Source organism: Canis aureus, chromosome 6, assembly GCF_053574225.1.
Source record: "Canis aureus isolate CA01 chromosome 6, VMU_Caureus_v.1.0, whole genome shotgun sequence".
NCBI classification, from domain to species: domain Eukaryota; kingdom Metazoa; phylum Chordata; class Mammalia; order Carnivora; family Canidae; genus Canis; species Canis aureus.
Genome location: NC_135616.1, coordinates 37,031,792 through 37,056,765, shown reverse-complemented (window position 1 = coordinate 37,056,765; position 24,974 = coordinate 37,031,792). Strand labels below are relative to the sequence as shown.

Here is a 24,974-nt window from a genome sequence, read left to right as displayed (position 1 = left end):
CCATGAGGGCCTCAGGTCTTCATCAAAACCCTCGTGGTGACAGCTCTACTCTTTCCCTCTCACCAGAAAGCTCAGACATGAGTTAGTGGGAGAGACAGCCGCTGTGTCCCCATTCCTGTCTTTCCCATGACTCCTCTCTGGACAAAGACCTTCACTCAGTTCAAGACCTGCTGACCCCACCATAGTCCACCATGGATACTGAGATACCTATGGCTCTGTGGAGGCTCAAGTTGGGTCCACTGCTTTAAACACATCCCCAGCTAGAGGTAAGGGAGCTTCCCATATGTGTTATGATAGTTAATCTTATGTGTCAACTTGGCTAGACCCCAGTACCTAGGTATTTGGTAAAATATTATTCTGAGTGTTTCTATGATAATGGTTTTTGGATGAGATTAACATTTACATAAGTGGACTTCGGTAAAGTACATTAACCTCCGTAATGTGAGTGGGCCCCATCCAATCAGTAGAAGGCCTAAACAGAACAAAGGACTGACCTCTCCCAAGCAAGAAGAAATTTTGCCAGTAGACAGCCTTTAGACTTAGACTGTAACTCTTCTCTGGGCCTCCTGCTTCCTGGCCTGCCTTGCACATTTTGGACTTACTAAGTCTCCACAATAGCATGAACCAATAAATCAATATCTGTCTATCATCCATCTACACACACACACACAGACACACACACACACACACACATCCTATTGGTTCTGTTTCTCTGGAGAATCCCAGACTCAAAAAACAAACAAACAAACAAACAAACAAACAAAACCCCAAACCTGCCCTGTATGTATTCAAACCCATTAGAATAACCTCTTACTTGAGATGCCCAAGGAAAATAAAAGTAATTTTCTTCCTACTTTAATTTTCAGTCAGTATTTTATTGAGCCTCTGCTAATTGCATTAGGTGCCAAGGGGGAACAAATATGAACATGACACAGACCCTGTTTTTAGGGAGCTCATATGCGATTGAGTCACACAGCACACCAGCATTTCCCAAAGTGTGATCCATACAATACTATTCCTGAGATATGCTCCTTAACCAAAGGACTCTTTGTTCTAAGAAGTTTTGAAAATACCACTCAGAGAGATTTTAATTAGGTTGACTATATATTCCAGTTTGCTCAATTCCAGTTTGCACCAATTGTCTTGCATCATTAGGAATGGCACCCCTTTTACTCTCTAAATGTCCTCAGTTGGATCATAAATTATATGGTCACCCTCATTATAACTACGTAAGCATATTAAAGGCTCTGAGTCATCCTGCTTTAAAGAAACCCACTTAACTGCTAAGCTTGGTGTTTCCCAAATGTACCTGAGAACGGAATAATTTTTTACATTAACATCTATTAACAACTCCCAGGGTCAATGCTCTAAGAACATTGCCATAGACAGAAGTAACAGTCGGGTAACCTGCACACACAAGAAATAATAAGGACCAGAGCATCAGGGAAGCCTTCCTGAGGAAGGGGATTTGCAATGGGCCTTGAAGAATGAGCAAGATTTTGACAAGAAACAAGAAGATAGGAAGACCCTCCATATGGAGAAGCATCATCAGTCAAAGTTTGTTGTTCCAAATGTGAGTGAGAGAGGTTTGAAACAGCAGCTCTGCTGGCAGAAGGGTTTCTTTCCTCTTCATGGTTTCCATTCTAACACCCTGTGGCTGTCAACACAGACTCATCTCCTCGTTGGGGTGGACAATAGAGAGGGTCCTACCAATGGAGTAGGAACCCAAAATACTGCTTCTGATTGATAGGTCCACTAAAGAAGGAGGTCACTGTCAAAATACTTAATATAGTCACTCAGAAGTCGTCGGCATCCCAGAAGCTGCTGAAGCCTGTCTCCATCAGTCTCCGCTTCTGGAAACTCTTTATCCAATGCAGGCTAATGGGTCACATTAATCTAGCCACAACCACATCAGCAAGAATTTGGATTGGTGCAATGATTAAAAGCTCCCAGCCTCACTCATCCAGTGTGGCAGAGGACCCATTTTGGGGTCTGGAGGTGGTTGATCCTCATGCCTGATTCTTGGTGAGCACAGGGAAGGTAGAGGCAGCAGACCATGAGAGCCAAGCATTCTCCAAAAGATGGAGTCCAGTCCACCTTTGGCTATGCTCTAGCTCATTAGAAATTCCTTGAGGGCAGGGACCAAGGTATAAATGTTTCTGGGATGTTTCCCACCGAACAGGCACACAACAAAATATTCTTTAAGGAAAAATGATGAGGTGTGGAATCCATGTGACTGCACTGAGCCCCATTTCCTTATCTATTGTATTAGGCTAATGATTTCTGTCCTTGTGTGTTCGGGAACTGAGAAATCAGTTGGGTCCCCATACACCTTAACATTTAGGTTAAGTTTGACCCAAGCCATCTTTCCATTGATTTGGGAAAGTCCAAAGTCTTCCTCAAGATTTCTGCAAATCCCATCCTTGGGCCCCCAAACCCCAGAATTAGTTATATTTGGAGAATATCTTGCTTCCCTGAACTTACTATCTCCATTGCACCCAGTGTTTACCTGGCTTAGGACTCAGACTAAAATTTCCATTGATTTCCAGACACTCCATGCACACAAGGGATCTAGATGTGTAGTGGACTTCACGGAATTTTTGAGGAAGTAGAGAGATTTCTACCAGAACAAGCCACTCAGAAATCACGTTAGACATCATAGTTCATTAAGAAGATAATAATAAATCTAAGAAGACCTTAGCCATCTCTACAACTTGGGCTCTGTACTAGCCTATGCTCTTCCCCTCTTACCTGGTCAAAGTCTCTTGCTCTTCCATCTATGAAACAAAAACCTAATTTCTCCAATTTCCTTACTCAGAGTAGTTTCACTATCCTTTATCACCCAAATTCTGCCCCCAAGCTCCCTCTACGGAGTCCCCTTGAAGCCCAGGAAGGATCACCTGTAAAGGCCAAGGCAGGTAAGGCACCTGGGCAAAGACCTTCCTCTTCTATAGTCTTCAGGGTATGGGAAGCATAGGTTGATCCCTAGTTCTCCTTATAACACTGAAGTGAATTGGGATGCTAGTTTCAGCAAACTCCCAGACTCCTTGCATGTAATTGTGAACTTTCCTTGCAGTGTAATCTCATTTGAACATCCTCATTTCCCCTTTGCAATCTTTGTGTTGATCCCAGCATCAGAAAATGCAAGCTTATTTCTATACATATCTAAGTTAATTCTCCTTTCTTTTCCATTTTCCTACGATGCTCCTTCATCCCCTAAAATTTTTGATCAGATAGAGACAAAGCCCTCCTCTCTGAAGACTTGATGTTCAAGGCAGGGTTCTCTCCAGAAGCAGAGGCTGAGTACCTTGGTGCAGGTCATTTATTTGGGAGGTGACCCTATAAAGGTGTGAAGGATCAGAAAGAATGGGGTGGAGAAGGAGAAAAAGCCAACTTAATGACTCATCATCAAGGTTGCAGCCATAGGCAGTAGCTGCTCTAGTCCGCAGGACCTCTGAACATTAGAGAGAATGCCATTTGAAGTTGTTTGAAGGATGAGAGGTTGGAATGTTTGTACACTGGCTTCCATCCCTCATTGGAAGTGAGCCACTCCCAGACAACAGTGCCCTTGCCTTCTGGGATGCCCTCGCTCATTGGTTGAGCAGCTTCCTTCTGGAGAAGGCCCTGGGCTGGAAATGAACATGCACTTGAAATGGACCTAGGCCAGTGCCAGCATGTGTCTGAGCTCATCTGGAACCGCCTCGTCACAGTTGCAGCTGACATTGGAGGTGAGCCAATGGATGCTGACACATGGCACCAAACCCTTCTGCTGCACATAGTAAGAGCTGTATTTGTTAAAAGTTAGGGTGCCTGGGGGACTCTGTCAGTTAAGCATCCAACTTCAACTCAGGTCATGATCCCAGGGCCCTAGGATCAAGCCCCATGTTGGGCTCCCTGCTCAGTGGAAATCTGCCCCATGTTGGGCTCCCTGCTCAGTGGGAATCCTTCTCCCTCTGCCCCTAACCCTACTCTGGTTCGTGTGCTCAAGCTCTGTCTGTCTGTCTGTCTGTCTCTCTCTGTCTCAAATAAATAAATAAATAAATAAATAAATAAATAAATAAATAAATCTTAAAAAAAAAAAAAGTCAAAGGAAAGAGGCTTATTGACAGTTACACTTCCTTACAGGCTCCGATCAAGATTTCAGAATCTCTATAAGGTTGAAATTATGCTTCCAAGTGTAACTGTTATGTACCCTGTTTTTCTTCATCCCTACTCTTAGGGCAGCAATGCCCAGGGGAAAGACATGGGTCTTATAAAAAAGCTATATGCCCATCCCTTGGGGAGGAAGGAAGAAAGGAATTTATCATCAGATTAAATTCTTTGTAGATTGTATATTTTGATGTATAGATCCTTTAGTCCACACAACCTTGCAGCCCCTTATACAGATGAGGGAATGCAGGCTTAGAAAGGAGACACACCTTGCTCATAGCCACACAGCTGGTTGTTCCACCACTCTGCAATGCATTTGAACACCAGGCATAAAACTTTCAATGACTCAAGTTTTTCTGAGATATAATTGACATAGAACATTGCATAAGTTCAAGGTGCAAAACCTAATGATTTGATAGAAGCATGTATTGACAAATGATTGCCACAGTAAGTTAATTAACATCTACCACCTTTTAGAGTTACACATTTTTTTTTGTTATCTTTGTGATGAGAACCCTTAAGATCTATTCTCCTAGCAACTTTAAGCTATGTAACAGAGGACCGTTGACTACAATCAAGCTTAGTTTTTCCTCTTTAAAACAAGACGCATGATTATGATCAGACTTTTGTGGATCCGATTTCCCACCACAGTGAGTACACTTCTCTTCTCCTCTTGTTACTTCCATGACTCTTCGATGTTTAGCCCTTCAGGCTCTGGACCTGAAGAAGGAGCCCCAGAGTTTATAAGTGCCTCACCTTGTGCTCAGTTCCTGGAGCACTTCCCTCTGTCATCTCCATCTGCTCAATGCTATAGAAACTCTCTATTAAAGCTCTCAGGAGCTCAGAGCTGGAAAAGAGAGCTGAGCTGTTGGACCAATTAAAGCAACAAGCCAAAAATGGTGAGCCACCTTGTGTGCCCATCATAGACTAAATGGCTAATGTGAAGGATGGACCCAATGAGATCAGCTGATCTATACCTTCCATCGTGCTTTCCCCACTCAGTACCACTATCTTTCCAGCAAATAGGCCATTGGACATCATCAACTTCACCGGGCACCATATATGTATTAGCTTGTGCTTCTTGCACAACAGAATTTCTCGTCCTGGGTGGAGGGAGCTCTGTCCACCAGCTCCGGATGATGGGTCTGCTGGAAAAAGTCTGTCCAACCCTGGTTCCACTGCAGGCGGGGGAGCCTAGGAGTCTGCTCTGGGGAAACCCTTAGGCTGCTGGTCCCAGGCAGAGTCAAAGGGATCCAAGCTTCCCCTCTTCTGCAACCTCACCCTCCCACCTTCTCCCCATCCCCCCAAAAAGAGGGGAAAATCAATTTCAATCAACGTGGAATGTAATATTATCAAATGTCAGCTGCTGAGGTCATGCGCTTTGAAAATTATCTTTGACAGCTTCTGGTCGACTTAATTAAGTGCTCCCCAAAAAGGGGGGAGGGAGGCAAAAATACTCTGATTGCTAGCTGCTCTGCCTTTGTGCTTTAGAGCTTCTATTGACAACTCTGAGCAAGATTGCCTTAGGGGGTTTTATTGATAGATTCTCGCCTGATATTGGAATGATTCTTGCACAGATAAATCACATTTAGATTTGTTGGTAATTGAGGAGAATTGATTGGTGCAGGAGGGAAGCCCCCAAGGGGTGGTCTCCTTGTCCTCATTGCAGGAAGCTCAGGGGAAAGTGGGGAGGGGTGTCATCGGAGAACAGAGAGCCTGCAGGGGAGGACCCAGACCTCATTGTTTATCTGTCAATTCTGACTTCCTCAGAAACTTGCTCCACCTCGTCTCCTCCCAAAGGAGGGGCACAGAGGAGAAGATGAGGTGGAGGCTGGGGAAAGATTTGTTCCAGACACTTTTGGGTGGCGCTGTTTCGGGAGTGTCCTGAGTCATGTGATCGTGACCTCAGCCTGAATCTCTCTCTCTTTCTCTTCTCTCTCTCTCTTCCAAGTCAGACTATTCCTGTCTGCTCCAGACCCTTCAAAGACTTCTGCGCAGAGCCCAAGAGTTCTAACTTCACAGAATGGCCTCTGTGGGCTGGCCCTGCCTGCCTGAGTCCAGCCGTCACTCCCTCCTCTCCTATCAGCTCAGAACTTCTTCTGGCCTCCTTCTCCCCTCCTTGGGGTCAGTTCCCTTAGGGGTCAGATTGTGGGAGCTTCTCCCTTGAGACCTTCCCCAAAACCAGAGGCTTAAGCAGGTCACGACCAAGGGGATCCCTAATAGATGTCCAGACCTGTCTAAGCAGCAGAGCTTTTGTGCCCTAATCCATCTCGTGTGGGATCCTCACTGCACAAATCAGAGACAAGCAGGGGGCTGCTGTGTGGCCAGGACCCCGTCAACTGAGCCTTCATCTCTCCCATTTGTGGTGCGTCCCTTGGAATGGCAATGAGCACTGTTTGAATACCAACTCAGTCCAGCTCCATAATTCTCCAGACTGCTAATGCCCAGGGTGGGAAAGTGATTTGCCCAGGGTGTCGGAGCCAGGAGGAAGACTAGGGCTAGGACTTCTGATTCCCAGACTGGCTCTTCACTAACCATTAGCTTTTCACCTATGCCATGCCGCCCCTCTCGTATTACCACTGAGATAACTGAGGTTCAAAGGCATAAGGTGATGTGTCCTGGGTCACACAGAAAGGCATGGGTGTGACAGAAAGGCATGGGTGTAAGCAAAAGTCAGACTCCAATGCCCAAGTCCTGGCTGAAGGTTTGAAGAAAGAGCTAGTATCCTATCGAGCCCTGTTCCCATGGTGGAAGGCAACCACCATCTTCTAAAGCTGGTGTTCCTTCAGTCCATGGACCCCAGCCCCATCCATCGCAGTGCAGCAGACATTTGGCTCTTATATCTCTGGTCCTCATCTTCCCACTTCCCACTCTGTTCCTAGATTTTCTCTTCTCACTAGTTTGTGCCTCACTTACAACTGGGGATTGTGGCAAACAATAAAAGCACTCAAAGAAACTGGGTGCGGAAGCACAGTACTTGTATCTGGAAAAATCTCCTAACCCCCCAAGGTCCCTGCAGAGGAAGCACGGGAGAGTGTGAGCACCAGGAAGAGATTGGAGCTGGGCCCCAGCAATGGGCAATCACTGCCAACCTGGTGACACCTGGTGGTGCAAAGAAGTGAGTTTCTGGGGGTTATACACTCACTTTGTATTCTTTTTTAAATGTGATGGAGCCAGTCCATGCCCAAGATTGGCCTTGGGCTCAAACTTGATTGACTCTCCTCACCCCCCTGAGCATGGAGAGACTGCTCATGGCCAGTCCTGGAGCAGAGGATGGCTTCGCCCTCAGCCATCTCCATCAGTTCCTGGCCAAACAGTGGCACAAGTGACCAGAGCTGTCCTTGGGACAGTGGCCCCAGAGACACTGTGATCACCAGGCAAATGACCAGTGGCTTCATCTTTTGCCATAACAAAATATCATAGCCTGGGGCACTTAAGCAACAGATATTTATTTCTCCCAATTCTGGAGGCTGGGAAGCCCAAGCTCAAGATGCTGGTAGATTCGGTTCCTGGTGAGCCCCTCTCCCTGGCTTAGAGATGACTACTTTCTCACTGTGTGTTCACATGGCTTTTCTTCATTGCAGGCATGTGAAGAGGGCTCTCTCTCTCTCTCTTCTGAGGGCACTAATCACACATGGGGACCCCACCCTCACTATTTCATCTAAGTCCAATTAGCTCCAAAGGGCCCCTCCAAATACCTCCAAATACTCTCACATTGAAGATCGGGCCTTCAACTTATGAATTTGGGGGGACACAAACATGGAGCCCATAATAACCAGTGTTCCAAGGATGCAGCCAGAGGTAGAGAAGGTGACAGCTGGAGGCTGATACCAAAAACCCAAAGCTTAGACACAGTCACCCAGCCCAGAAGGACCAACAGACTCTCCTTCCTTAGTCTCACCTCCTCCCCTACCCCTACCTTCAACATTTCTTGCAATTTGCAGTGTTGGCTTTGGGAAGAGATAAACTATGAGGTGTCTGAGTTGGCCTGCAGGGGGCCATTTTCAGGGTTCCTGCTCTGGCTCCAAGCTCAGGTGGGGACTCTGAAATGTATCTGTGGGTGACCTGACTACTCAGCCTAGCCAGTCAGTGACAGAGTTGGACAGCCACCCGGGGCTGTGTAGACGGCAGGGCGGCTGGCACCCCAGGGGCCCGGCAGAGGGAGAATGAGTGGGAGCTGAAGTGAGTGTGTGCCCTGCTGCTGCAGGCCTAACTGAGTGCCCTGGCAACTGTCCACAGAAGCTCTCAGCAAGGGGCATGTTGTTCCAACTGGTCTGCCCAGGGAGGGTGTTGTGTTCACAACAGTTTCCCATAGGTTAGCCTTGACCCTGATGTGACAAAAATCTCCCTTACACTCTCCAAAGAAGACCCCCTCCTCCAGGGGGGTGGCCTTTGGTCTCCTAGACCCCGTGGTCCCTCTGCCTGCTGGCTTTCCTCCTCCTGCGACCCGCTGCCTTGCCTTTTGCCACTGTGCTCTTGCATGGCTCCCTGAGCCAGACAGTTGGTAAAAATGCACATGTGAAGATGTCTTAATATTAAATATAATTAGATATTATACCACATGCAGGGCTGTATGATTAGTGAAATATATGATCATTAGTTATTAGATTAATGTGTCTACTTGTGTAACTGAAAGCCATTTGCAAGCCGAAATGAAATAGCTCAATTTGCTGTAATTGACTGATCTCCCAGAGAGAGAGTCGTACATTTGCTTATGTACAAGGCGATTTCTTCAGATGTCGTCCCAGATGCAAGACAAAGAGCAGCCTCTCCCTGCGCCCCAAACCACGGGGCCAACTCTGCCACTGACTGGCTGGGCAGCCAGAGTAGCCAGGTCACCCACAGAGACATTTTGGGGTCTCTGTTGAATGGAGGTATCCAGGTTGGGCACCAGTTTCTCTTTGTGCTGAAGGGTTACCTTGGTCTAACTTCCCCCAAGAGCCCCGGAGGGAACACTGGCGTCCTGCTGGTCAAAGACAAATTGAGCTGCCTGGTAGACACTTTACCCTAGCCCCCTCCCCATTGCTTTTACTCTGTGTGTGTGTGTGTGTGTGTGTGTGTGTCGGTTTCCAGGACAACCGAGCTGCAACTAACTAATAAAAAGGTTTGCAAAGCACTCCACAAATAGAAGATACAACTGGAATACTTATTATTGTGGTTATGGCCCAGTAATAACCAGATGCTAACGAGGGTGGCACGAGATTAAATTAAAAATTGGCAAGCTGCTAGGCAGCCAGGGCTGGTTCACAGGGCGTGAGCCTGCCCACTCCCTTCCAACCAGCAGGTAGTCCTTGGCCGCACCAGCGAGCGAGGCTTCGTTTTCCCACCAGAAAGGGGGCCAGTGTGCCACCAGAGGGGAGCCCTCTGCGTCCTTAGGCAAGTCAGGGATCAGTGACCAACAGGAGATAACACAGTCATGCCAGGCTGAATTCATCCACACGTTATTTGAGCCACAGAGCTGATTTTCGAATAAGTGGCCTAGGTGGTAGTTCACTTCATTGTATAGATAAGAAAACGGAGTCAGAGGGAAGACAAACTGTGGGATCCTGGGCACATGGTTGTCCTCTCTGGACCCCTGTGTCCTTGGAGGGAATATGGTAGGCTCACGCTTTAGATTGTTATCATCATACCCAGAATAGCTAGTACCCTAATTTCTCTTCTAAAGATGTTTTCCCCTTTGTAGTGTGTTTAGCAATCAGTGCCTTGAAAACTCCTTAAGAGACCTTAACTAGAGGTTTCACTTGCAATTTTATTTATGAATCAGGCAATCAATCAAATTAACAAGTATTTATTGAATATCTAATAGGAACTGAGTATGCTGCTGCGGGATAGCAGAGAACAGAAGTTTAGGATGTGGGCCCTGTCCGCAGGGAGCTTCTGACCCAGTGTACAAGGTTGGCACACGGGAGGAGCTTTGGAATGAACACAAAGGAGAGTGTGCCAAGCTGAACGGGAGCGTCTCTGGTGCCCCGGAGTCTCTTCAAATGACAGAGACGTCACTGCAGGCAAAAGAGGTCAGAAAAGGCTCGTGGAAAAGCTGGGGCAGGTGGGAGGCTTGAAAGCACAGACTTCACATTTCCCTGAGCAGTACACTTAAGATGTGTGCAGTGGGCGATGCCCCCTTCCTATCTCATCTTCCATGATACTTAGCACTGTCTGATATATTATACATCATATTTATCTATCTTGTTTTCCCCCAACCAGACATGTAAGCTCCAAAGGGCTGAGACTGGAGACTGTTTCGTTCATTGCTCTGTCCTCAGAGCCTGGTACACAGTAGGTGCTCCATAGATGATTGGTGAATGCTTGAGTGGCTGGGGTTCCCCCTCACCCCACCCCCCACTGTCTTCCTCTGCATTCTCACTCTTTGGTGCTCATCATCTCTTGCCAGACAACAGCAGAACTCTCCTCGTAGGTTTCTCTTGCCAGAAACCCTGGACCATTCACTTCCTCCTAATTTGTATTCTGATTTTTTTTTTCATGTTTAGCTGTCAAGTTCATTCCAAGGTCCCTGAGAGCAAGGCTTGGTCTTCTCATCCAGCCAACATTTGTTACGCACATACTAGGAGTCAGGTATTGAGTTAGGTGCCGGAGAACAAAACTGTGGTGACAAAGAATAATCATGGCTCTCAATAAGTCAAGCTACATGATGGAGAAAGTAAATAAAAAGACAGAAAGACAGCTGCCCCGTAAAGTGCTAAGGAACCTGGATGCTGTATAAGCACCTAAGGTCCAAACATCATGTCACAGAGAAGTGGTATCTAAGCTGAAGTGTGGAGGATGAGTAAGAATCAAGGAAGCAGGAGACAGGATGACCCAGACTAGAACAGCACCATAGCAGAGACCATCACGAGCTGAGTCCTCGGGGACTGCAAGGTGTCCTGGGTGGCTGGAGTCCACAGGCAGGGCTAATGGAGTGAGCCTGGCCAGGTCGACAAGTGTGTCAAATTATGGTGCCGTCACTGGGTTTAGCAAACTAGAGGCTGGTCTTTGGCTTTCAGTCCACTTGAGAGAAGTTTTGAAAGCAAGACAGAGTCTGACCCAGGCTTTGGAAGGTGAAGGGGTGGGAAGAAGGTGACCTGAGTGTGCATGGGGCAGAAGGAAAGATCAGGTGAAGGCCAGCGGAGGGTCATCAGGTCAAGGGAGAGATTTTATGGTTTCTGTTTTGATGAGAAAGGACTGAACTCTTCATATTGTCACGGGAGAGAAGAAGTGGGGCAAGGATTAAGGGTTAGGGTTTGACACACCACTGTACCTTCTCTGTCCATGGGGTGACAGCCACCTTCCCCACTCCCTACCCCACAGGAGGACTCATCCTCCACCACTCGGGGAAAGGAAGTGAATGTGTCCTGTAGAGGACTGGAACACTTTTACATCCCATGTAAAAGTTTTGGCCTCTCTGCCTAAATTACCAATGACTGTATCTGCCTGCGTGAGGGGAGACTAGGGGCAAAACTGTCTCTCTGGCCTCAGTCTCAAGAACTCAAGAATGAGCAGAGAAAAAAATCCACACACCGTCTTTTGCAGGATCTATATCTATATATCTATATCTATATCTATATGTGTATATATATGTGTGTGTGTGTATATATATATATACTTGAGAGAGTGAGAGAGAGAGTACAGGAGAGTGGGGAGGGTGGAGGGAGAGGAAGAAAGAAAATCTTAAGCAGACTCTATCCTCAGCGTGGAGCCTGACTTGGGGCTCAATCCCAGGACCCTGAGATCATGACCTGAGCCAAAACCAAGAGTCAGTAGCTTACCCGACCAGGCGCCCCTCTTGGGCAGCTAACGTTTGAAGATGACCAACCCATTAATGGAAATGTTTTGGGTAACGGAGAACTCCATTTTTTGTTTTCCAAGAGGAAAATTTTCCCAGATGCACCCACCAAACCTCCACCTTGACCAGACTGGATGTCCCAGCTACCCTGGCTGCAGAGGAGGAGGCCGGGAGAGGAGATGGGGCCGCCACGGCCAGTGTAGACCATTCCCCACTTGCCACATTGCTGCCACCGGTGGAATTAGGGCCTGAGGAGCCAGGAAAGAGAAGAGAAATGACTGTTGAGTGAGCAACTCCCGGACTGCCTTGCCCACTACACATACATAAGCTCACCTGCCAAGGTGCTCACTACCAAGACTGTGAGCGGCAGCCATGTGGGCCACTCTCCCTTGACCAGAATTCAGCACGGGGGCAGCGATCATGGCAGAGGCAACACTGTGCCGGGGAAGCCACCAGATCTGAGCTGCCTGGTTCCGTATCTGGGCCCATGTCCGGCTGCCCCCCTGACACATCATGGGTCCTGGACAAGTTAGTCAACCTCTCAGCCCCTCAAACTCCCCACCTGAAAACAGGAATCATACCGGTCTTCCTGGGACACAATGGGGTTGCTGGGAGAATAAGTGCATTACATGGGACAAAGCATTACATGGGACATTCCAGGACAGGACATGGAATGAGGATGGATTTGCTACATGTTGGCGATCGCGAGCACGTGTGGATGCCCTAGCATGACCTCAGCATTTTAAATGCATTGTGTATGCTTCTTAACATAAGCCTGCAAGGCAGATACTCTTACACCCATTTTAGAGATGAGAAAACAGAGTCTCGGGGAAGGGAGGTAAACTATCAAAAGTCATGAGGCCAGAGGGCGGCAGAGCCAGGGTTGGAACCTAAGTCCAAAGCCCGGTTCTTTCGAGGAGGTGTGTCCTCTTTTGCTGCCAAAGAACCGGTGGAGTCAGGCCACAGGCGTCAGCCCTGCACAATTGCCCTCTGGCTTTCTGCAGCCTGCACTTCAAACCGAAAACCATCAGCTTCCCCAGAAGCCACGTCTGCCTCACAAGGAGCTTGAAAGCTGGGCCTCTGCAGCCTTGTGACGCATCACAGCGCCCCATGGGAGGGGAGGCTCTGTCTTCTCCCCCATCCTGCTGGTGCTCACGGGGTGTGGAAGCAGAGATGCTCCACCAGCACCCTCTTTCTCCAAAAGGTCTTTTGTGAACTGTGGATTTGTGGGTGTCACTCTGGCCTCCTAGGTCTCAGGATGACGGGCCAGGTGCGCCTGGGTGGAGGTGGGGGCACGTGAGCCCGGCCTACCGCCAGAAAGCATTTCCAATGAGCTGCCAGGGATTCTTCGGTGCTCACAGCACCTCCACAGCACCCACACCACGCACACACACGCACACACAACACATCCCCATCACCTCCTCTTCCTGCTGCCCCAATCCCAAGCCACCGCTGAAGTCCAGCCTGCAGCCCGCCTCTTCCAGCAAACCGCCGGCGCCCATGCCACACCAGGCCCCTGCCTGTGTCATCCTCTCCCCCTATGAGACGGGGGACAGGTCTGACTCCTGGCTCAAACGGGCAAGGCCTGCCTCCCCCAAGCCCGCTCTAGAAATGCACCCTGGTAAAATACTACATTTTTCTCAAGCCATCTCTGCCTGCAAAGTGAGCACATGGAGTTGAGATGTCAGAAACCAGACAAAAGGCTTTACTATAACTGATATGGATTAAAACGGAAATGGAAAGCAAGATCTAAGACACCGAAGCCACCAGTCAGGACTGTCACCAAGCGAGCCAACAACGGCCCCCAAGCCGGGTCACACAACAGTACTTCCAAGGGAGCGGGGAAGACCCAACTACAGCCCCGCTGCCGATCACCGTCTCCTAGAGCGCCCCCCACCAGGGCCGACCACCCCCACCACGTGATAACACATACTCTGCTTCTGAAAATGATGCATCCAACACCTTGAGAAATTAGTGTGAGGGCCCTGGGATGTACAACGGGGCACCTGGGGGGCTCAGTAGGTTGGGCACCTGCCTTCCCAGGGTCCTGGGATTGAGTCCTGTATCGGGCTCCCTGCTCAGTGGGGAGTCTGCTCCTCCCTCTCCCTCTGCCCCTCCCCCTGCTCATGTGCTCTATCTCTCTCAAATAAAAAAAAAATATTTAAACACACACATACACACACACACACCAGATGTGATCGAATTGTCTGTTCTGCAAAGATGACCTTGATCCCTTCCTCCCTCCATCCCTATACATCATGTTTCACGTCTTTGCTGCCTGTTGCCATTGTGTGTTCTATACCCATCCTGGCCACCAGCTCCCCTTGCTGTGGACAGGAGCACATAGCAGGATACCCGATGAATACCCGCAGTGCAGCAGCCTCCGCCAGCCAGGGGAGGCCAGCTCCATACCAGCATGCCGAGAAGCCAGAGCTGAGCCCAGGTGCACCCCAACAGGGCCCAGGCCTACCCCCAGGCTTAAGAACATCACTGATAATGCAATTTCTGGTGCTTTTTTTCATTTTGCCAGAGATAAAGATACCTACGCGAGTCCATCCATCCATCCATATATATACATGTTAGCCACGGCAACTAAGAAAGCCATCCAAATTGCAGCACTGAAATGAACAGAGCTGAACAATAAGCTAAAACATGCCTAGAGCAAGTTGAGCAATAAACAGGTTTTTAATTTTTTCCCCTTCCATCTCTTGAGTGTCTGTTTCTGATGGATGATGTGACAGAGGAAGGCGGCTCCATAAATTCCGAATTCTGAATACTAAATCAGTGAGTGGCAGCCGAGTGCTGGGCGCCTGGTTCTCCTTCTTCCTGGAGCGGCAGTTTTATGGGGACTCTGTGACCCAGCCCCGCCCCTCCCGAGGGGCCGATGCACCCGGTGACCAGGCAGTGGGATCACGTGCCCATCACAGTGGCTCGCCAGGGTGGCCTCTGAATCCCTGACTCTGGGAGAGTGGGATTCAGAAAGGCAAGAGGTCTCGCTCAAGGTCACAGAGGTGCAGAGAGGAGTTTGCAGTGTTGGTGTGGCTCTTTGGGTGTCCTCCATCCTGGAAGTTGAGGCTCTTTCCCCTTTTCTGCATGAGAGGAATTGAGCTTCAGGTCTCTTAAGTAGCTTGCATGACCTCAGTACAGGGAAGAAGTGGGACTGAAATCCCAACTTGGTTTGCATCCAGAATTCATATTCTTTGCAGCAGAAGGGACCTTCTTGAACTTTTTGACATCGTGGCACATATACAAAATAGTAATACTTGTGCTACACGCCAGAATGACCTGGAAGGGATTTGAGAGTCTTCCTATGGGGGCTGGTGGAAATTTTTTATCACTTTTGGTTTATATTACATAATTACAAACAAGAAAAATAAGTATTGGGAAAGATATTAAATATTGAATATGTATAAAAATCTCAAAGAGTATATTTTCATATTTGTAATAAGAAACCCAAACTTGCTTCTGTGAGCATAGCATTCTCATATCAAATTTTATGTGTAAAATGGCTGCACCCAATTCCTGATCAATTCCTCTTAATGATGGTGTCTTCAAACTCTCAACAACCGCCACTCACAAGAAACTTTGTTCACATGAGTATGCAATAAAATTTTTAAATCATTTTTTTTACAGACAGTTAAAAAATTTACAACAGTTGAAATTATATTTTAAGAATGTAACAGCCTTTCCTTTTCTTTCACTGACAATTATACTGTTGGAACGTCTTGTGATACTACATTTGGATTTCTAATTGAACTGAACTTTTGCATAGCAAATGCTTCAATATAATGATAAAATTTGATTTGAGGGTTTCGTATGCAATATTTGAGCATCACCCAACAGTTGGCTTGGGCCTTCCCGAAAGGGCTCATCAGCTGCAAATGAAAGAGAGAATCTCATAAACATAAAGCAGAGGCCCTGGGACTCCTGCCCGTTCCAGGAACTCATACCATATTCCACACATACCCCAGGTTGTGTGCTGTGCTCCTTGGGTGCCCAGAACACAAGCCTTCCAGCACCTCCCCAGCTCCTTGCATGTGATGGACAACTGTTTGCAGAAGTAGGCATGCAAGAAGCAGAACACCTCTTGGCTGCTCCTGGAGGGTCAGTGCAGTCCCTGCGCATAGGTGTGTTTGCCACAGGTGAGGACTACACGGTGGCTCTTTGGAGTCTGTTCCCTTCAGACTGTGCTCAGAGGAGTCCCCACCAAGGTCCTGGAAGCTGACGCTGATAGGGATTCCAGGAGCTTCCAAGGCTAAAAGCATCACTATCTCTTTGCCCACTTGTAAGACTTTTGTGCCTGGCCATCTGGTGGGAAACTTTGCTCTTGGTTATGCTTCCTTTCATCATTATTGAATCAGGTGAATAATCATCTGAGAATGTAACTGAGATTTCTTCGCCCAGTGCTTTTTTCATCTTACCTTTCTTTGTCATTTAGGTGGCAGGTGCCTTGCCCTCCAGGGCCACAGCCAAGAACATGGTGCCACTGTCCAGCTTAGAGTCTCAGGGCATGCTTTTGAATGTCCATAGCAGAAATGAAGGTGTGAGAGCAAAGAGTTTTGTGAAATAATATTTTGCAGCACTTAAAAAGGGCTTGGAAGTGTCAGAGCACAGATTTTAAACAGAATAGGGAGGAATCTAAGCTGAGTAACAATCATTACCTTAACCAACTGGCCCTGACTGAGGTTCAGAGGTGAGGAAGACCAGAGAGCAGCTGAGAGAAGAATCAAGGGAGGTGGGACTGGAGTTTCAATGAGTAGGTGTCTGACATAGAGCCCAGCAGAACTGCCTCATAGAGCTGGGAGTGAAAGGCAGTCAACATAATGACAAAAAACCTGATTCTAGATCCCAGTTAGAGCTGAAGAGAATGTTGTTTGCATTCCAGGATGGAGTCCAGGAGGCCAGGTGTCCCTTTCTAACATGGCGCCTGAGTAGAAGACCAGCCATGACTGAAAGTGTCTTCATGATCTGATCAGTCTTGGGTGTCTGTTTATCCTGGGGTGCTACAGAGAAAGCCACCAGCATCCCCACGCTCCCCAAAAGAGATGTAGATGTGGCCCAGAGGGCAGCTGGAAAAGAGGCAAAGGGGCTTTGCTGCTGGGACAAAGAAAAAACCATTGACCTGGTGTTGACCTGGCAAGTGGAAGCCACAGTAGGGACCAAGGTCACATGCTACAGGTACAGCAGGGGCAGAGGCCATATCCCAGGATCCATGACAAAGTCAGCAAGATGTACCTCCTCTGGCTCCCAGAAACATAGATTACTCCAGGAAAAGGAGAGAAAAACAGAAGTTAAATCCTGAACTGACCATGGTTTTTTTGTGTGTGTGTTTTTATGATTTTATTTCTTTATTTGAGAGAGAGAGAGTGAGAGAGAGAAAGAGCACAAGCAGAAGAGGAGGGACAGAGGGAGAAGCAGATTCCCCCCTAAGCAGGGAGCCCGACATGGGGCTCAATCCCAGAACCCTGGGATCATGACTTGAGCCAAAGGCAGATACTCAACTGACTGAGCCCCCCAGGTGTCCTGAACTGACCAAGTTTAAATGAGAAGTGCCAGTTACCTTGAATTTGTTTGTTTTCCACCTTTGGAAGAAATGAAGGGCTGAGAACTAAGATGAGTTCTGTTATAAAGAAACGCAGTTTGCACATCTCATGTTATGACTGTATAAATAATTTGTGCCTATCACAGAATTTATAAATAAATTCATTACTGTTCACTTTTGAGTATAACCAAGATGTATATATAACAGGCAAATCCTCCTTTTATGAAACAAATCATGGCTGAATCCCAGTGAGCAAAAGAGGTGGATACTGATGTCATAAAATGATTCTCCACTTTACAAAAGATGTTTCCTCTAAAGTGTTTTAATTGGTTAGATATCTTAATGCAATTAAAATAGTATCTTACTCTGTAGAACTCATTTTTCTAGCTGATCACCAAGCACTGTGAAGACAGCTGTACCGATTTGTTTTCACCTGAATCTCAGCCTGAGGTGCTCATGCTAGAACTTTGATGGAGGGAGGAAGAGTTGGCTTGGGTGAACAGATAGAACTGAAGGCCATGTTCAAGCTGGACTTGAAGTCAAATGACTTGAGCACTAAGGTCTGCTGTGCCACCAAGCTGCTGTGGGACCTTCCCCAGGCCTCTCTTGTCTCTGAGCTTCCTTCCATATGGGAAGGGGATTGGACTCAGATGGTTCTATGGTTTCTCCTAGCACTAACCCTATGACTTGTATTTATGAATATCTTGGGTTACAGAATGACCTGTTTGTGTTGTTGTAGGTAAGAATATAGAGCCTATAAGCCTGCAACATAATGTGACCATGTCTGGGACCTTGGTGACGTGTTAAAATAGCATCTAGTCAGGTACAATGTTGTGTGCCCACTATAGACCAGTCCCCAGCTAGGCACTGTTAGAAAACAAAGGAATGCCCAATTTCCTGCCCTGAGAAGAGGGGATGCCTCAGAAGAAGCAATACAAGGACAAAAAAGACACTGCAAAGTCAAGTGCTGTGGGCTCAAGGTAGGCAGGGCTTCCTACGAGGTGCTGTGGTCAGGAGGGCACAGATGAGCTGGATTTTGCAGTTAGTTGAACTTCTAGGCAGAAGGGAGGTCATTCCAGGTGATGCAGGAGGGGATGGTGCTTCTCAGACTTTGATGCAGCCCATGAAACCACAGCAGTGTGACCAGCTCAGTGAGGAATACAGATGCATAAGTTGTGATGAACAGATGGGCAAAAGGGAATGGAGCGGGTTATAGAGATCTTTCTTTTTTCTTTCTTTCTTTCTTTCTTTCTTTCTTTCTTTCTTTCTTTCTTTCAGTTTGAAAACACTGATCTCTTTTGTTTGTTTCCAGTTTTTATTTAAATTCTAGTTAGTTAACATATAGAATAGTATTGGTTTCGGAATAGAATTCAGTGATTCATCACTTACATACAACACCCAGTGCTCATCACGAGTGTACTCCTTAATACCCATCACCTCCCAAAATTTCCATTTTCAAACATTTTTAAGACTTTTGCTCTCTGTTTCTCTGTATTCACCTTTCTCACTCAACCATGGTGCTGTGAATATCTCCATAGTGCAAACTGCGAGTGATAAATCCCCCAAACCCTTCTTTACAAAGGAAGAGACGCAAGCCCAGGTTTAACTTGTGAGGCAAAATGCATCCACTCCCTTGGACAAACAGACTCCCCACGTTTTGGTTTTATGTATAATTTATACTTTGCTGTTTCCAAAAAAGTATTTGAGGAGCTGGAAATAAAGGTCTGAAATTTAAAACTTTGAAACAGAAATATCAAATCAGGAGCCATAAATAGGGGAAGGAAGGAAAGCTGAACCAAAGTTAACTTTGGCCATTGAACTACCTTTGGCTGTGTTTCCTAGAAGTCAAAGAGGAGAGGAAAGTCATTCTATAGAATAGCTAATAAAAATAATATATCAAGTATCTAGAATTGACTCTCTCTGAATATTCAGAAAATGTAACAGAATTTTGAAGGTGTTCTGGAGGGCTTACCAGAACCTCTCTTTGGTTGCCCCAGTAAGTAAAATATATGCCAAAGTAATTCATATAATATTTATGTATCAGGTACTCATTGCTATATGTAGACTTCACTGAGCACTGCATGGTGAGATAAGACACAATAGTTGTCAGCCTTAAGCTTTTAACCTGATAAAGGAGATGCAACATGTAATCAAATAAGTATTTACTAATCATTAATATTTATTTAAGATCTTCTCTGCACTGGTCACATACTAAACTGGTCATTTCCACAAGAGAGGAAGATTTTTAAAACTTTCTTCCAAGGTTAAAAGATGCTTCTTAACAGAACCTGGATGTGTCTTTTATTAAAAAAAAAAAAAGACCCAATCACACCAAAAAACGTAACTATGTGAGAAGATGATATGCTAATTCGTTGGACTGTAGAATCATTTCACTATGCATATGTGCACCAAATCATCTTGAAAACAATGTTTTAGGGACACCTGGGTGGTGGTTCAGTGGTGGAGCATCGCCCTCCAGCTCAGAGCGTGATCCCGGAGTCCTGGGATCGAGTCCTGCATCGGGCTCCCCATATGGAGCCTGCTTTTCCCTCTGCTTGTATCTCCACCTCCATCTCTGTATCTCTCGTGAGTAAATAAATAAAATCTTAAAAAAAAAAAAGTTTTAGAAGTCAACATTGAGAAATAAGAACAATACTTTTAAATATAAGTTTAAAGAGCAAACAAATTGATAACAACATACAACATACACACGAATCTAAAGCAGCATGTAGGATCCCTGGGTGGCGCAGCGGTTTGGTGCCTGCCTTTGGCCCAGGGCACGATCCTGGAGACCCGGGATCGAATCCCACGTCGGGCTCCCTGCATGGAGCCTGCTTCTCCTTCTACCTGTGTCTCTGCCTCTCTCTCTCTCTCTCTCTGAGTGACTATCATAAATAAATAAAAATTAAAAAAAAATAAAGCAGCATGTATCTCGTTCTCATGGAAATATAGAGTAGGGGTTATTTAGCTATAGGCCACAGAACCTTGACTAGACAGTGCTTCTCAAACTTTAATGTGAGTGTAACTCACCTGGGGATGGCTGTTAAAGTGCAGCTTTGCTTATATGGTGGATCTAGGCGAGCCTTGCAAGTCTTCACCTCTGGTCAGCTCACAGGCAGCATCGTGAGTGGGCAGGCACCAACAGGTAGTGACCAGGGCTTTGTTCGTCTCATCATTACACTCTTCTGAGACAAGTATTTCAAGCTAATATGGTCAGGACTGCCTAGAAGCCCAGTGATGCCACTGGGGAGCCACTCTCTTGCCTTCCCTCCACTCTACCTTCTTTTAAAAAAAATGCTTGTTGCCTCATGGCACAAAATGGCTGCTCTCCCAGGTGTCATGTCTCAGTTTCAGATCTGAAGAACAAAGGAGTGGCCCTGTATTAGGAAGACATAAGTTTCCCAGAATTTATCTCACTCTGCCCTCAAAAAAGCTGAGGTCTAACTAACTGGCCAGAACATGTCACATTTTTACCTCTAGCTGCAAAGGAGTGTGGGAAAGCGTTTGGTTTTAGGTGAGCCCCACCCTGAACAAAATTGGGTATTTTTAGTAAGGAAGAAAAGACAGATGGCTATCAAGGAGGCGGCTGGCAGTGTCATGGCATAGAAATCTTCCCCATAAGCTTCCTTTGAATGCCTAACATGCCCCATGTTCTCTGTGGGTCCTTTCCCAGTGAGGCATCCTGGCATGTCCCAAGGCTTCCATTCTCACAGATGGGGAAGGAGGCTCTGAGGACTTAGATGTGCATCTTGGCATCACACATCTGGTCAATGGAGAAGTCCTGGGGCCCCTGGGCCCTGGCTGTTTTGTGAGCATGTGTAGGTAGATTGTGACAAAGAGTGATATCTTCAGTTGAATACATTTGAGGCCTATGCCTCACCCTCTAGGGAAACTTAAAATGAAAGTCACCTCCTAGGCCAGCCAAGGGTGCAGCATTAAGAGAAGTACTTTGTAAATGTGGGAGAAGGATAGACTCACAAGCAGTAAATAGCAGGCACTGATGTAGTGCAAATCACGCCAGACAAACTTAATTGCTTTCTTTCTAATCTATAGAAATGCCAGATGAGGAGATAAAAGGAAAGCAGTGAATATAATTGCTCTCGATTTTAGGAACGTGCTTGGGAAGAGTGACTTGGGAGAGGTTCTGAGTTAAAATATAAATAATAACAATTCAAATGGGTCCAGGTAGAGGCAGCAGAAGGGGTCCTGGCGCTGGGAAGGGAGGAAGCTCATGCCCTAGAGGATGTGGAAAACAGGGAGGCACTGACCCCAGGGAGCCCCACGTAGTGCTAAGGGCCTGCATGTCACCTGAGGCCTGAGTCACATTTTGACAAATCCTCCCAACCCAGAGTGTGGTCCTGGGAGCCTCAGCACGGCCAAGGCCAGGGCCTTACCAGAAACACAGAATCATGGGCCCCCGCCCAGCCAGCCTGCAGTGGCTTCTGCGGGTAACAAGCCCCAAGGGAGTCAGGTACACATTCACATGCTTTAACACTGCAAAGTTGGAGTGTAACACCACTCCCCCCCCCAAACCCTCTAGTAAGGAGGGCCTCCTTCACCATCCCCTTGCTCCCCAGCCACCCCCACAAAACACTCGCTCTGAAATTCAGCCTCCACATCAAACTATTACCTCACTGCCCTGATGACAGCTCATTCCCCCAGCGAGTATCAGCCAGACTAAGGTATAAACACCATGGGGGTATTTATCTTTTTAAAATGAGTCAGTTAACGAAACTACTGGAGGGACTTCAAGCCTCATGACATTGGAATGGCGGAGGAGGCATCTACAGGCAGGGGACTCCCCCAGGGTATCAAGGATAGAAAGTTGAATTGAGGGGCGCCTGGGTGGCTCAGTCGGTTACGCATCTGCCTTCTGCTCAGCTCGATCATGGTCTCAGGGTGCAGGGATGGAGCCCCGCGTCCGGCTCTCCACTCAGCAGCGAGTCTGCTTCCCCCTCTGCCTCTGCCTCTGTGAGCTCTCTAACTCTCTTCTTTCCCAAATAAATAAATAAAAATCCTTAAAAAAAAAAAAAAAGTTGAATTGAGTGCCTCCGCCCCCCCAACACACACCCCTCCTGTTGCCAGGTACTAGGATGTACTTTCTCATCTGTTTCTCGTAATGTGGAAGGTTTTCTTATCCCCTGTAGGGTGAGAAGTCTGACACTTAGGAAAGTTAACTGGTGTGAGGTTATACTAGAAGGGACAGAATCAAGCTTGGTGCCAGGAGGCCATCTTCTGAAGTCAGAATCTCCCTCTCACCCCGTGCCATGCCCCTCACTCCCTCTGCCCACCTGTGCGGATCACCTAGTCCAGACCCTGTCACACCCATATCTCAAAAATGTCTGAAGCAAACTTACAGCATAAAACCCTTATATATGAGTCCCTTTATAGTAATAATTCATAAGTGCCACCTAATAAGGGGGAAAAGATTATCTCACAGAGCCCCCAGGAAAGGACAGTTGCTGCCACCATACACAAAACTTAGCTTTAGGTTTTCTGAGAATTGAGGCAGAAAAAAAAGTATGATGACATTTTCTAGGAAAAGAGAGTGTGGTCAGGAGAGACCCGCTTTTTCTGAGCACAGAGGAAAAGTGTCTTATGAAACTGACAGATGGCCCCGCATGGGAAGGGACGAGTAAAATTATCTGTGACCTGGAGAAGTGAGCTGTTTGGGTAAGGTGCCCCCAGATGAGATTCACCTCGGAAAAGCATAAGCATTAACACAGAAGGGAAAAATAATCACGAAGACAGAGATGGATTCAATAAGTGGAGGGAACTTCAAAAGTGAGGACCCGCTGAGAGAGGCGCAGGCCCAGAGCTGAGCACAAATTACATGAGTTTGCAGCGTGAAGTGGCAGAGAAATTAAAAAAAAAAAAAAAAAAAAAAAGCAAGATGATTTGGGTGTGCATGTGCAGGGCCCAGGACACAAAGCCAGGAGGAAATGGTCTCGGGTGGTGAGATGAGGCCCGGGAGGCTGCAGCCAGCCGTGGGCATCTCATTACCCGGCAGAAGGAGGCAACGTGGTGAGGGTTCAGGGAAGGGCACCAGGCATGATTAGGTAGCAGGAGAGATTAATTTATGAAGAAAGATTAAAAACTAAAGTAGGAGAGCGGGGCTCTGGGAAGACGCGCTCCCAGGTGTTGGGGGGATGGAGGGGGCGCCTGGGGGCAGAGGGGGTGGCCTGGCCGGGACTATGGGGGGATGAACTAGGCCAAGGGCAGGGGGAGATGGTGGAAATACCCACCTAAGGAGACCTGAAGGGGCTCAGTCAAAATTAGAAACTAAGACAAAGCTGCCATTGTAACTGCCATATACAGAAGCTGCAGAGCCTCGAGCTCCACGCAGAAAGCCATCCCCATACTCTCTGCAGCCCACCTTATGGTCAGTGGGGTTCTTTTTTGAGGTGGGGGGGTGGAAACAGGGGCTCGTATTTAACATTATGGGGAATCTACCACATGCTAGGTATTGCGTTGAGCATTGAGAAGACAGTCATAAAAGACAGTCCCTCATCTCAAGGCGCTTAAGGATGTAGATCTATCAACACTTCTAAATCAGATTAATAAGTACTTTGAAAAAAAATAAGGAGAGAGCACCAGGAACCAGAGGAAGAGGTCAAGGTAGGGATTCTCAGAAGAAGTTGTGAACCAAGTTTGGAAGGCTGATAGGCATTAGCTAGCCAATGTGGTGGATGGATGGATGGGATACCAGGCAGCATCAGCTAATCAGTATAACTAATTAATAACAATTAGTGCAAGAATATAGAGGTCTGAAAGAGTATGATATGTTCAAGGAAATTGGAAAGTCCTGGTTTGGCTGCAGAAAGGGGGATGGGAAAGCAAAGAGAGAAGATTAACTAGTTAGGCCTTTATAAAAGACTTTGTATGCATGAAGGTCAGAAATTTGGACCTCAGTTTGAAAGTCTGTTCAGTCAGCAACCGAAGGCTTTTAAGAAGAAGCATGGAGAAATCAGGTGTAACTTTTAAAAGATTACTCTGGTGGCAGGGGAAATATGTGCTATTTCCAAGGATAGTCAGGAGACAAGGAAATCAGTGAGATGACTATTTTCATGATCCAGGTAAGAATTTGCAAGAGGCTGAACTAAGGTAATGATGCAGAGACACAGAGGCTGCAGATCTTTCCAAATGCCTGGCAAGGGAAGCTGGGCAGGGAGGTGGAGGTTGGTAAATATGGTCCTGGTGTGGGTTCCTGACCAGACAGTGGCATATAGCACTAAGATTGGCAATTGTCAGGTTTCAGGAGAAGTAAGTCCTGTGTGAACAAACTGGACTAGATATGCTTGGAGTACATTCTGTGGGCAGGATCAGATGGGTAATAAGCCAGATTTCGATAAGAGAGGGATACAGGAGGTGGTGATGAAGAGTAGTGCAGCAAACACTTGAAAGCCCCTGGCTGCCAGGACAAGAGTGAGGCAGGATGCCCCCAGCGAGGGAGTAGTTGAAGGAGAGCATGGTGTCATTCAGTTGGTCCTCAGATGAGAATGA

The 24,974-nt window shown here is 47.0% G+C and overlaps 1 long non-coding RNA gene across 16 annotated transcripts in view; it reads left to right on the top strand.

Moving 5' to 3' along the window:
* The window catches only part of LOC144315723 (uncharacterized), a 52,918-nt gene that overhangs the window by 883 nt on the left and 27,061 nt on the right, over positions 1-24,974 (top strand). For 6 of the 16 annotated variants that reach the window (XR_013381514.1, XR_013381517.1, XR_013381515.1 and 3 more), the window contains exons 2-5: positions 67-266; positions 4,662-4,799; positions 6,101-7,267; positions 9,956-10,163. This is a non-coding gene — a long non-coding RNA (uncharacterized LOC144315723). Of the gene's footprint in view, positions 1-66; positions 267-4,661; positions 4,800-6,100; positions 7,268-9,955; positions 10,164-10,637; positions 11,678-12,012; positions 14,624-24,974 lie in introns of those variants that run through there. The other 10 variants (XR_013381518.1, XR_013381523.1, XR_013381524.1 and 7 more) reach the window with 10 other exon arrangements.